This window comes from Prosopis cineraria, unplaced genomic scaffold (assembly GCF_029017545.1).
Source record: "Prosopis cineraria cultivar Desert tree isolate PC_DT_omini unplaced genomic scaffold, ASM2901754v1 PC11, whole genome shotgun sequence".
NCBI classification, from domain to species: domain Eukaryota; kingdom Viridiplantae; phylum Streptophyta; class Magnoliopsida; order Fabales; family Fabaceae; genus Prosopis; species Prosopis cineraria.
Genome location: NW_026555342.1, coordinates 28,063,865 through 28,078,249, shown reverse-complemented (window position 1 = coordinate 28,078,249; position 14,385 = coordinate 28,063,865). Strand labels below are relative to the sequence as shown.

Sequence of the window (14,385 nt, the reverse complement as noted above, 5' to 3'; positions counted from 1 at the left end):
GGTTTGGATCTAATCCAAATCTCCATTAATACAAATGCACTATAAGAGTCTTTTTAGACTGTTCTTTTTTTATTAATTACTCTCTCTTGTGTATTTTTTATTACCTTTTTTGTGTATTATATTCTTATTGTATCACATATACTTGGACTCCATGTACGTATGAAGACTTTGGATACTCTAAGAAGCTTTTGCATATGTATATCAAAAACTGATTTAACATCGTTCCTATAATTTAATTTACATAATTAGGTCTCATCTCACACCTTCAACTTCATTAGAAGCAATTAACTTTAAATTTTTGGATTTAAATTCTTGGAATTTCGGAACGGTGAATTTCTGTGAAATTGTCTTTTCCTCGTATTTTCTTTCATTTTATTATTTTTACAAAATATAAAATTTTCTCTCTCTTTCTTAAAAAGGAAAAATTCATAGAAATTCACCAATCCCAAATTCAGAGGATTTAGATTTCTATCATCAATTCAAAAGAAACTTCTTGCTAGTTTGACTTCATATATACACCCGTCCATGTTAGTTGAAGAAATTTAAGTAAATTAGTATTTATGTATTTCAATTGTTGATTGGAATATCGATTTTTCTCTATAAAAATAGCAAATGGGTAATGTGTATATTTATGTGTTTAGTTTTTCTTTTTTCTTGTTACCAATAGATATCTACCTATTGAATGGAACATGTTCGAGGCACTGTCTGAACACCTCTCCTAATGGAGATTCAAACTAGCAATGGGCAGTGTGTATATTTATGTATTTAGTTTTCAAATTAAACTAAACCAACCTCAATTTTCGTAAGATCTTATCCTTCAGTGTAATTTTACAAAACTTTTTCTTTAAAGCATTGCAAATCTTATGGTAAGTATTTAAATAAAAGACTGATTATGCATAACATAATGCAGCTTTTAAGTGTTTTCACCTTAATTGTGATATGCTTTGCTTGCTTTTATCTTTATTAATATTGCATATACCTTTTTTTTTCTTTAATTTCTAAAGTCTACCAATATGATATATCATTCTCTCTCTCTCGTTCTCTCTCTCTCTCACACACACACAAACACAATTTATAGAAAGCTGTATTTTCAACATTAATTAAGTAATATTTTTATTTGTGAAATGGAGACTGACTTTGATGCCTACTCACTACAAGTCAAGCACGGCATTTCCAAGTCTGAAGAATTTTGATAACCAATCAAAGATTTTTTATGGCTACTCACAAGTCTTCCCTTGACTATTAGTAACCATTTGGGGAACCCTCTATATATGGCCTACCAAACTTAACCATAAATGAAATAACACAACCAAAATGAAAATATGGTCCAAGAAAAAAACTTATATTAGCCATAAAAGGACAAAGCTTCTTATCACAAACATACCTTTTGGGTTGCTCTACTAACCAATACAATGATGTGATAATGAAAATATGATTCTTGAAATGAAAACGATTTTCTGCAATAGTTATTTCTATCTTTGCCCAACTCACAAGTCAAGCATGCCTTATGTGATAATACTAACATCTTTAAATTATTTTTATGCCAACATTTTATTATTTGCTTGCAAATTTTCTATCAAATGAGGTTGATTTCAATAAATTCATATGCATTAAATTATATAGTCAGTATCACTAATGCTTATAAACTTATACATTTTATTAATTAAATTAGCCACATGTAATGAGAATGAGAGAAAACACACAAATTTCTTTCATCAGTTTAAGTTTCATGAAAATTATAAACAAGCATTTTATAAATAGTAAACTATAAATGCCAAGTAATGAAGAAATGAATAATTGTCTCACCCAATGATTAAAAAAGAAATTCATAATTGAAGGGACAATGTATCTACACAAACTTCTTTTCAATGGCTGCCCAACCTGGCTATATAAATGAATAAGACAATGAAAATGTGGTCTTCAAAGTGAAATTATACAACACGCTGGGACAAATTGACCACAAATAAAATAATGAAGCCAAAATAAAAATGTGGTCATTATCAATGTGATAATGGAAGAAATTATACAACATGCAATTTTCTTTCTCTTCCACTGCATCAACTTCTTTGAAGGGACAAATTAAATTTTAATCTTTAATAATTATTTTTTGTCCTCTAAAGAAGAAAAGATATTAATTTGTGTCTTTCCCTTAATTCATAATAACAAGTCAAGCGTGACTTGAGCCTTCGCTTCCAATGATTTAGAAAATATCAAGCCTTGGAGTTGTGATATCAAGTCCACTCATCTAGGAAATTAAGGTTCAAGTAATTACCTAACCATCAATAAAAATAAAATAGCTAGAAAGAGAATCCCTATACGTTTCAAGACTTTGGGTATTTTCATAATTGCAAAAAAAAAAAAAAACAAAAAAATGGTATCTGATATTTAAATTAAATTTTGAGAATGTCACAAAAATTTAAAAAAAAACCGCTTCCTATTTTTTTTGGGCTGATAATCATTAACCACGTATATAATTTTGGCATTTTTATATTCATAAAATGAAAAATATTTATTAATCATAATAAAATATAGTTATACACTTAGGGAAAACATGCTTGATGTTTGCCGAATATAAAAAAGAAAATAAGAAATAAAAACTTAATAACCTCTCTTGACTGATCATTTGATTAATTCTTCTGTTTTTGTTGGATGGAGAACTTTCGATAGGAATAGAAATAAGAAAATTAAAAATACTCCTTTCATTATTCAACAAGACATGTTAACAAAGTGAGCTTTGGCCATTAAATCTGATCTTTGTTTAGTTTTACTTTTTTTCTTTTAAAACATCTATTTTGGTTTGATAATCGTTATTTATAACTTCATAAGTTTGATGGTTTAAGGTGATTCATTATATTGAAATTGATAGGAGTGATGACAAAAATTGAATTTTTATTTGTATTTTTACCTGTTAGTAAATTATTTATAGTCACCAATTAAGAGGTGATTTGGTTTCATAATTGAATTGGGGAGTAATTCATGAATATACCTGGCCTACACTACTCAAAAAAATTATTTTTTGTTGTTGTTAAACTCTTAATTAATTGCATGTCTTTGTTGTATATGGTATTATTGGATATATAGTTTATAATACATGAATATACCTACAGCTACTCCAGAAAAATACTCATCCAAGAATTTTGTTTTGACTTTGCCATTTTATGTTCTTGTTCCATTTTGCATGGAAATGGAGAGTGACTTTGATGCCTACTACTCACAAGTCAAGCGCGGCACTTACGGTATACCGACAAATGAATGATAGATATATATATGCCTTCTCACTAGTCTTCCCACTATTAATGTTCTTTTGTGTACCCTCTATATATGGCCTACAAACTTGTGGTAAGTGCAATTATAACTAACATTTGTTTTGGGATTATTTTTATGCAATAGTTATTCCTATATTCACTCAGCTCACAAGTCAAGCATGCCGTGCACTTCATCACTCATCCATGTAGAAATAGTACGTGATGGAATTCTAATTTTTATAATTTAATTTAAAGTATATTATTAAACACAATCTACAATATATTTTAATTTATATTATTCTTTTGCTTCTTTTGGATTATATTAAAAAATAAAAATCTCTACACTCATAAGCATCAGATCTCCCCCACCTTTCTTAACAAATTAAAGAGCCCTGTTGGGTTGAACCAAAAGCGCTAACGTAAGGTTAAGTAATTATTGACAAATATTAAAACATTTGTGTTTCTTACAATTGATTTATCTATCATCTATTTTCTCTATATTTCATTCTTAATATGCATTCATTTGGTTTTCAAATACAAATAATGTAACTAAAAACATACTGCTTCAACAAAAAATAAAACATTGCAAGTTTTGTAATGGTTTTTAGTTTACCGACAAGAAATTTTTTCACAAACTTACTCCCAAGTGCATATCATACTCCCAATAAATGTTGAGCTGATATATCACTATGACCAAAATATATCTCACAGCTCAAATAGTATTCTCAAAACTATTTAAAGAAAAATCACAAAAATAATTTTCATATTTGAAGAAAAATTCACACTCCTACAGGATATGCGTTCTTTGCAAACAACCTTTATATACAATTTTATGGGTTTTATTGCATGTACTCATTAACATATATAAGCTATATATACAAGATAAGTGGAGAATTAAAATTAATTTGAAACAGACACAAGTCAATATATAATGTAAATGTCAGAGATAAGAAGATTAAAATACTCAATGCTTGAAGACTCCGGAAATTTTTAATATAGAAGCACCAATTATTCAAGTTAGATCTGATATCTATGTGAAAAGGTTAAAATAATATCTTCAACTATAAAAAAAAAAACAGATATAATTTACCAAACACGCTAATTATAATTAATATTTTTCTTTAATTTTGTAATCTTATCATGAGAGTTGTCCTTTGAATTTGTTAATTGTCCTTGTGCTTGCACGCCTTGACTTGATTTGGAGTTTGGCAAGTATAAATTGATGCGTGATTTCTTAGATACACAACTTGCAATTTTAAAAAGTCCAATATGACTAACATGGGAAAATCTCCTTCCTTTGTTTTCCTGATTTTCTCACTCCTTTGCTTCACATCCTCGTTAGCTTGGATTGATTCAAACAACACTACCGACAAATCTGCACTCCTTGGCCTTAAATCTTGTATCACTACAGATCCATATGATTCCTTATCTACTTGGTCTATCTCTTCTTCTCCATGCAATTGGGTTGGTGTCACTTGCAATACTCGCCATGGAAGGGTCCGTTCCTTGAATCTTGGTGGCATGGATCTTAAAGGCACCATATCTCCACAAGTGGGAAACCTCTCATTTCTTGTTGAACTCGATCTTAGCAGCAACAATTTTTATAGCCAAATACCAGGAGAGTTAGTTCGATTGCATAGATTGAAACTATTGAACTTGAGCTATAATGGATTTCAAGGAGAAGTTCCGGCATGGATAGGAGATTTATCTACACTAGAGCACTTAAATCTTCGAAATAACAGCTTTGATGGATTTATTCCACTATCTCTATTCAATCTATCAAGGTTAGAGACATTGGATTGGAATTCTAATTTAATTGAAGGAAGCATTCCTGTTGAGGTAGGAAGACTTGAGCGCTTGAAAATTTTACGACTTTCAAGAAACAAACTTTCAGGAATCATTCCTCGAACAATTTCCAACTTATCGTCACTTGAGATATTACATTTTTCTTATAACACTTTTTCAGGTATGTTTTGGATCATTTTTTATACCTATATTTGGTTTTGCTCTAAATTAATCTATTTGGTTAGCATGATATATTCCCTCAAGGATCACGTTTGAAGGATCTTTGTTAATTTGCCTCGACTATTATATATTCTTCATTTATTGGTATTTTTATGCATGTTTTTATCAGTTTTCCTTTTTTAAAAAAATTATCAATTGTAATTTTTCAATAGATCACGAATCTACATGCAATTGAAGCAATGGGATATTTGTTCCTTTTTTACAGTGCATTCATATAAGAGCTAGCATAGGAATAAAGAATATATTAATCCTGATAATGGATCTAAACGGCCATCGGTTCTTGAAAATGGATATCTGTTCTCTCATTTAAAACATATTAAGGGTTGTTTACAAAATAAGTAAATGAAGCTTACAACACATGGATCTGCTGCATAACATTCATTTTTAGTTTGGACGATCCTCATGGTGTGAAAAAAAAAAAAACACTGCAAACATGAGTTAAAAAATGCATACTTTAGAAAATTCTTCTACTTTAGATATGTATTGACATATTATTCATATTTTGACATTTGAAGGAGGCATTCCAAATGAGATTGGTGATCTTCCACAACTACGAATAATATATCTTGGAAATAATCAACTTTCAAGCTCTATACCAACCTCTCTATTTAATAATTCAGTTCGACAATACATTGAACTTAATATGAATAATTTATCTGGTAGTCTTCCAACAAACCTGTGTTTCGGGCTTCCAAAACTTGTAAAATTCTATATCCATGATAATGATTTGTCTGGTGAGATACCCTCTATTTGGCATCAATGCAAGGAATTGACAGATTTAGAACTGAGTAATAACATATTCAATCGAGGGATCATTCCAACTGATATTGGAAATTTGACAAACCTCCAATTCTTATATCTTGCCGATAGCAATTTGCAAGGTAAGAGTTTAAATTATATGATTGTTTTAAACGATGTTTGATATTTTGTTTGTTTGTTTTAATCTTTCAAATTAAAATAATTTCAAAATGTGTTTCATGTTTGTGATGCTTGCGGGTGTGCGATGTGTATTTGTTTGTTGGTCACATAAGGTTGGTGCATTACAAGTAACTACACATCTGCGCTTTATTGAATATCGCGCACACGCGTACACAAAATACGTGACAATAAACTGACAATAATACATTCTATGATTATTCGTCTTTCCAATTATGGGTCGTGGCTTTTTAAAATTAATTGTACTTTGATATTAGAGTATTTTAGTATTATTTCTGAAAGTAATTCTTAAAATGTCATTATAAAAAATAATGAATGTCTTGTGTATATATTATCTCGTGAGACTCTCTACACAGGAAGAGTATTGTGGCAAAGTCATTTTGATGATACATCCAATTCTCATGAAAATATAATATGTTTATTTTCTCTCTCTCTCTCTCTACCATAGTTACTTTATATTCTTTGAACTCTTAGAAGATTTCATGCTGTCAATTAATAGATTTCATAAAGCTTCCATGTTTAATTCTATTATTATATATCATTTCTTTATTGTTTTTATGGCACCTGTAAGTTTTTAGGAATGTTTAATTTTAATGATTTGTACTATCTACAATATTTGTCTTCACTACTAATATAATTGGATAGGGACAATAGAAAGGACTGCTTGGACTTTGATGCTTCTCTCTTACCTTTTATTCTTCATTTTCCTTGCATTTTCTTTTAGAAGGAAAGTTTTCTTGTGTTTTTCTTTTTTTCACACATATAGAAAACAACTTGGAAGACATCAACTTTGATTATATCCATGATATGCCTATATACATGGATGGGTTTTGAATTTTTGTTTCTAATATGCAAGCTTTTACTAATATATTAGAACTAGCTTTTCTTGGTTCGGTTTTTAAAATTGCTACCACATTTCATGTTGCTAAACGCATTTTAAATATGTATGTACTTTGTCACTTGTATTGCTAGAAAAATATTTATTTTGTATCAATAAAAAATATTTAATTTAAACAAAATCTCAGATACATGGTAAAATAAAATAAAATGGTGATACTATCATTTACATATATTGCTTGATGTGAGAAATAATATAAATTTAATAAATATAATTCCAATTATATCATAACAAGATTGACATTACTAATTATTGCTAATCTTATATCAATAATTACTGTAAAAAAAAGGGTTAAGGCACAATTTCACCTCTAAACTTTTTCTAAAGGAGAAATTTTACCTTATACTGATAAGTGGGGCAATTTTATTCTTAAATTATTTTTTGAGGAGCAAAAAACCCCTTTCTACAGGATGCCTGGCACTTCTTAAAAAAATAGTTCATGAGTAAAATTACCTCACTTATCAGTATGGGGTAAAATTGCTCATCGAGAAAAAGTTCAAGTGTAAAAATGTACCTTAATCCTAAAAAAAAAAAAGCTTAAATTGTTTTAAGGTAAATCTTGTGGCCAAAGCACTTCAATGTATGCTCACGTATCCCAAGCCCAATTTGACAATCAATATATTAGAATAAATAAGAAAGACATTTTCAATGTGTTTTTTTCTTTTTTCTTTTTTTGGGGTGCAAACCCTGTTAATAGAAAGAATCTAATTGTGGAAAGGCCCGGTGGAAATATTCGTGTATGTGTGCAAGTGTTTATTCTATTTATCATTGTTAGATTAATTTTTTGACACCCAAAATATGACCATCAATTAATACAATTTCATATACCTTTGTTGTTTTATTCTATCATTATATTGTTTTTATTCTCTCCAAGATCAATTTAGTATTAAATGATTAATCAGAGTCTTGTAACAATTATATCTTGCTTTAATGCAATTTTAGTTGTTCACTTTTAAATTGATACAGGTGAAATTCCATCATCTCTCTTTAGCATTTCTACTCTAAGAACTGTGTCTTTAGTAAAAAACAATTTGAATGGTAATCTTCCAATACTAGCTGACAATGAGACGGTGCTAGAAAAATTATATCTACAGTACAACTCTTTTACAGGTATGCTCATTCTTTAACAAACTTTTCATTTATTATTATGCTCATTCTATATTAGAAATTTTTTTAACTGAAACCACTTTAAGAGTTAAAAATTATAGTATACTTGATACGTTTAATGCTATCCGTTTACATAGATCTTACAAAAATCCATTTAATTTTAACTGGAGGGAGTTGCCGAAAAAGGGTTATTTTATATTTTTTTATTAATGTTAAACCTCTAATTATCAAATTTCCATGTATTATTTATATCTTTGTATGAGAATTTGGGGAATTACTAGTCGTACTAACAACAAGCAAACATTTTGTACTTTGTTTAGGTGGAATTCCTTCATTTATTTGGAACATGTCTTCTTTGAGAGAGGTTGAGCTTGGGACGAATCATTTAAATGGTAATTTACCAAAACAATTGTGCCATCAACTCCCTTTACTTGAAATCTTCGATGTTGATGGTAATCAATTGGAGGGAAGCATTCCAAAATCAATAAGTAATTGCACATCTTTAAAAGAATTGTATTTGGGCGATAACTCATTTACAGGTATGTATAATGTGCTTATATTTATGTTTCCATTTTTTTAATCTCTTTTTTGAATGGAGTAAATCTAAAATAGAATTTTGTTTATAATCATTTCATTAATAATTTCTTGTTCATTCATGCATATTGAAATCGAGTAAATCTAAAATTCCATTACTTTTGTTCTAAAATTTTATGCGTCTCCTAATAAGTTTAATTTTATATTTTTTCTCCTCTTATTTAAGAAGACATTCTTTATCTGTTTTAACTTTTTTTTTAATCTTTTCAAATTTTTTAATCTTGCAAATTCATTAAACCTTCTGTAGTTGAAACGAGTATTTACTTAAAAATTATTTTTGATATAATCACCATAAGTTTTAGACTTATTCTTAAACATGCTAGATTTAGTAATATTTGATAATTTTTGTATGATAAAGTAAGTTTTATATTAAAATAACATTAAAATACAGACAAGTTTGGAGTTGTATTTTTCTTATTCGTTATATATGAACAAAAAATATTTAAATATGTGTGCTAAAACTAACGAACTAGAATATGAGATGTTTTCAATAGTTAGACAAATAATTAGATTGTTTCATTTTGCTTCATTTAGGTTTCAGAAGGAATAGTTCCACACGTTCAATTCTGGACAAAATTAATAAAACTATTCAAATTAAAGTTTTTCTTATTATAATTTTTGAACAATTATTTAGTTTGAAATTATAAGATGTTGCAAAATACATACATACACCCACAGAGACATATATATAATAAGGATAATGAAATTTTTAGTGCTTTAAATTTCCTTCAATGATCAATTTTATTTTTTGAAATTTAATTTGTATTGATTTGGTTAAGTTTGCCTCAATTATTGATTTATTTTTTATTTATGTAAAGAGGAGATAACATTGACATAGATAACAGAATATTGATAACAACCATGCAAATTAATAAAAAGAATTATTTATGTAAAAAAAATGAAACAAAATTAAAAAAAAAGAAAAGAAAAATGCAGCATAAATGACTAGATTGATAAAAATTAAACTTATTTGAGCACTATTTTTTTTTTTCTAGTTTAGCTACCTATACATGCCAGCTCATTAATATATGTTATTGATTTAAGAGTTAGTTTGTGTTTTAAAATTTAAAGAACTAACATCATAATTTAAGAAAATATAAGGAACTAAACTGATAAAATTAAATTTATGAAACCAAATCAATGATCGATACAAACTTGAGTAACTAAAAGTTTTATTATTCTTAAATGGAACATGTGGACTCATTATATGTGATGTGGACCCCTTTCTTTTAATTAAGAAAAGTATATTTGATTATTTCTCACTTCAATTATAGAAAAACGAATTCGCCGAAAGGTAGTTTAATGCTTTGTTGCCCCACATGATTAATTTGCAATGCACAAAAAAACATTATTAAAGAATACATCCTCTCCTATTTAATTTTTATTTTTTCAAAATTTTCTGTTTTCTTTTACAAATTGATTAATTTCCTAACCAACAATTATTGAACAGTTACAACATAATAAACTTTAATTTTAAAATAAATCCTCCATAACCATAGCATCTCATTATGATTTCTCTACCTTTTTATTTTAAGATTTTTAAGAACTAATATTTATGGAAGATTAATTGCATAACACAAATATTTAAGTTTTTGGATTACTAAGATACATATAGTTTTTTACGTTATACTACATGAGAAATTCTTAGATAGACTTAATGTTTCACATCATTCATGATCTATCCAATAAAAATATAATATTTAGATGCTATTAAATATAAATTATTTCTGATATTAATGGTAGCAAAGAAGGAAAAAGAGAAAGAAATTAAATACACATTCTATTATAAAATTAAAGCCATTTTATTTGATCAAATTAGTGCAATTTTATTGGATGGATCCTAGATAACATGGTACACCAGGTCTATATGAAGTTCTCACTACACGACATATGTATGTTTTTCTTTGCCAAATATATATATATATATATATATATATTATGCAAGCACCATTGAAAAGAAAATGTTGTTACCTATCTTTTTTCGCCATTTCCAAGTTTGTCAATGTTGAAAGGATTTTATCTTTCTCTTATTAACTTCAAATCTATATTTTCCCCCTTTATTAAAGAGCACATCCTTTCCCCGCTTAATTTTCATTTTCAAATTTTTCAATAGTTTTTGTTTTATTTCACAAAATCATTGATTTCCTGTTAAATTATTATTCAAAAATTGCAACATAAAAACTTCAATTTTAAAATAATTCTTATATAACCATGGCATCTCAAAGATAGTTTATGATTTGCCTAATTTTTTATATTTTAAAAACTTACTTAATTATTCAAGATTAATTAGCATAACACAAATATTTAAGTTTTTAGATTACTAACATGTGTGACTATCTTTTTTTGCGTTTCCAGGTTCGATACCCAAGGAAATGGGCAATCTTGTTAAACTTGAAATGTTATCTTTTGCAATGAACAATTTGAGCGGACCAATTCCTTTCAATATATTCAATATTTCAACATTGACAAGCTTAAGCCTTGACTCCAATTCCCTCTCTGGCCTTCTCCCATCATATTTAGGAACTGGCCTTCCTAACTTGAAAGAATTATCGCTGGTGGGGAATGAACTATTTGGACAAATTCCAAATAGCATATCAAATGCATCTGAGCTCACTTTGTTAGATTTGTCATCGAATAAATTTAATGACGCTATACCCAATAGATTCGGAAATCTATCAAACTTGATGACATTATCTATGGATGGTAATGATTTGAATGGGTTGATTCCTCATACAATTAACAAATTACATAGCCTCCAGTACTTAAGTCTCAGCAACAATAGATTGCAAGGGTCCATTATAGAAGAACTTTGCCAACTCAAAAGTCTAAGTGAGTTGTATCTTGCCAACAACATGTTTTCGGGAGTGGTTCCAGGATGCCTCGGGAATACTTCTTTGCGGAAGTTGGATTTGTGCTCTAACAAATTGATTTCTCATATACCCTCTTCCCTTTGGAGTCTCAAAGATATCTTGGAAATAGACATGTCCTCCAATGCACTAAGTGGGACAATTTCACTAGAGGTATCAAACTTAAGAACAATTATATTATTGAACTTGTCACAAAATGAAATTTCAGGAAGCATCCCTACAACTATGGGTGGCTTGCAAACTTTGATAACGCTATCATTGTCCAAAAACAAATTACAAGGGCATATTCCTGAATCGCTTGGTGGCATGATAAGTTTGGAGTCCATGGATCTTTCTCATAATTATTTGTCTGGTGTGATTCCAAAATCCTTAGAGTTATTAGTCTATCTTCAACATATTAATCTTTCTTATAATTTATTGCATGGAGAAATTCCAAGTGGGGGGCCTTTTCAGAATTTCACTACTGAATCTTTTATGATGAATAATGATCTTTGTGGGAAGTCCCTATTAAAAGTTCATCCATGTAGGAAAGAACACAGGAGCATATCAAATAAAGTGAAGCTATTGATAAAGTGCTTATTGCCTATCATATGCATGGTTGTCATTTTGGTTGTTTTAGGCATTGTCTTTTTAAAGTGTAAGAGAGATCATGTTAATGATTCAACCAACAGGGATTTAATAACTTTTGAGATACCAACTAGGATATCCTATTATGAGCTCTGGCAGGGAACAAATGGATTTGATGAGAGTAATCTTCTTGGCTTTGGAAATTTTGGATTAATATACAAAGCCACTCTTCCAAACTCAAAAATAGTTGCTGTCAAAGTATTTAAGTTAGAAGTGGAAGAAGCATTAAGAAGTTTTGATATTGAATGTGTTGCCATGTGCAATTTACGCCATCGCAATCTCATTAAGATCATCAGTTGTTGTTCAAATGATCATTTCAAATCTCTAATTATGGAATTCATGGCAAATGGGAGTCTTGACAAATGGTTATACTCTCATAACTATTGTTTAAATGTCTTGCAAAGGTTGAATATAATGATTGATGTGGCAGCTGCTTTGGAATACCTTCACCATAGTTCTTCTACACTAGTTGTTCATTGTGATGTGAAACCAAGCAATGTTTTATTAGATGAAGATATGGTGGCTCATCTTAGTGATTTTGGTATTGCTAGATTGTTTGGTGAAGGACAACTAGAAATTTATACCAAAACTTTGGCTACAATTGGCTATATGGCGCCAGGTAATGGTATAATAATTTTTTTTGGACTTATTTATATGCTCTTTTGTTTGTTATGCTTTCTAAAATTTTAGATTATTTTATTACTAAATATTTGTTTGTTAACTATTCAACAGAGTATGGATTAGAAGGAGTTGTTTCTATCAAAGGAGATGTTTATAGTTATGGTATTTTACTAATGGAAATGTTTACAAGGAAGAAGCCAACAGATGAGATGTTTGTTGAAGGATTAAGTTTAAAGCATTGGGTTAGAAAATCAACACCACATTCAATCACCAATATTCTAGATGCCAATTTGCCTCTCAAAGAAAATCAAAATATTGGTAATATCACCTTATATATCATCAATTTTTGAGCTAGCACTGAATTGTTGCCATGATTTACCTGAGGCACGACTTTCAATGGCTGATGTTGTGGTGTCATTAAAAAAAATCAAGGTTATATTTATGGAAAATGTTAGAGGCACTTCAAGTTGAATAATTGTTAAAACAAATTTTGGTATTCCTTTAACTTTTTTTTTAATTTTCTTGGGAATATGTACTCTTATAAAATGGAGTGATGTATGTTGTAATAATATATGATGTGAAATTTGAAATTTTCTTACTTGATTATATGGGTTTTGGATTTCTTCATGTTGTTTGTTTGTTTTTTTTTTTTTTTTACTTTTTAGCATTTTGTTTTCCAATAATAAGAACCAAAATTCCACTCTTATTTTTCATTAGTTATTTGATTTGGGAAGAAATGGTTTTCTAAATAAATCAAAATGAGCACTACAATTTTCTTTTTCTCCTCTATATTCTCTAAATAATTATGTATTAGAAATATCTTGTGAGAAGAACTTGAATAACTAAAGTTGCTATCATTAGCTCAATAGAAGATGCTTAAAGAAGAACATATTAACAATTTATTTTGTTTATATATCCGCTTGATGTTCTCAATTATGAATCGAGTGATCCATGAGATACTATCATTTAAACTTTCACTTTGGTTTTCCAATTTTTTTTTATTTTTAATAAAAAAGAATCATTACTTTATCATTCAATCAAGCTGTTGAGAAGTTTTTTGAAAAAAAAAATTCAATATCTTTTGTATGTCTTTAAAATAAATTGCACATTAATTAAAATATTCCAATATGGAAGAGTATTTATACAGGATATGTATGTAACTAAAAATAAAAAAAATCCGCACGATAATTAAAATATATAAAATGGAAGACTAATATCAAATAATTTCAGCTTATAAAGAATAATGTCATATAATATCAGTCTATACTGCTCCCTGCAAGCTGGAGAATGTATGTCATGCATACCGAACCTGGACAAATAAAATAAATTAGTAAGAAAGAACAAAAAAAATGTATGAAACTCAAATATATTTTTTCTTATCTTAAAATAATGGTAACGAATGTTGAAGTAACTACAAATTTGATGTACAAAAAAAAGTACTAAAAAGTAAAGGAGCAATATCAAA

General features: G+C 28.5%; 1 pseudogene; it reads left to right on the top strand.

Annotated features, from left to right (window-relative positions):
- Positions 1-4,523: 4,523 nt before the first annotated feature.
- On the top strand, positions 4,524-13,518 carry LOC129285228 (probable LRR receptor-like serine/threonine-protein kinase At3g47570; annotated as a pseudogene).
- Positions 13,519-14,385: the final 867 nt, after the last annotated feature.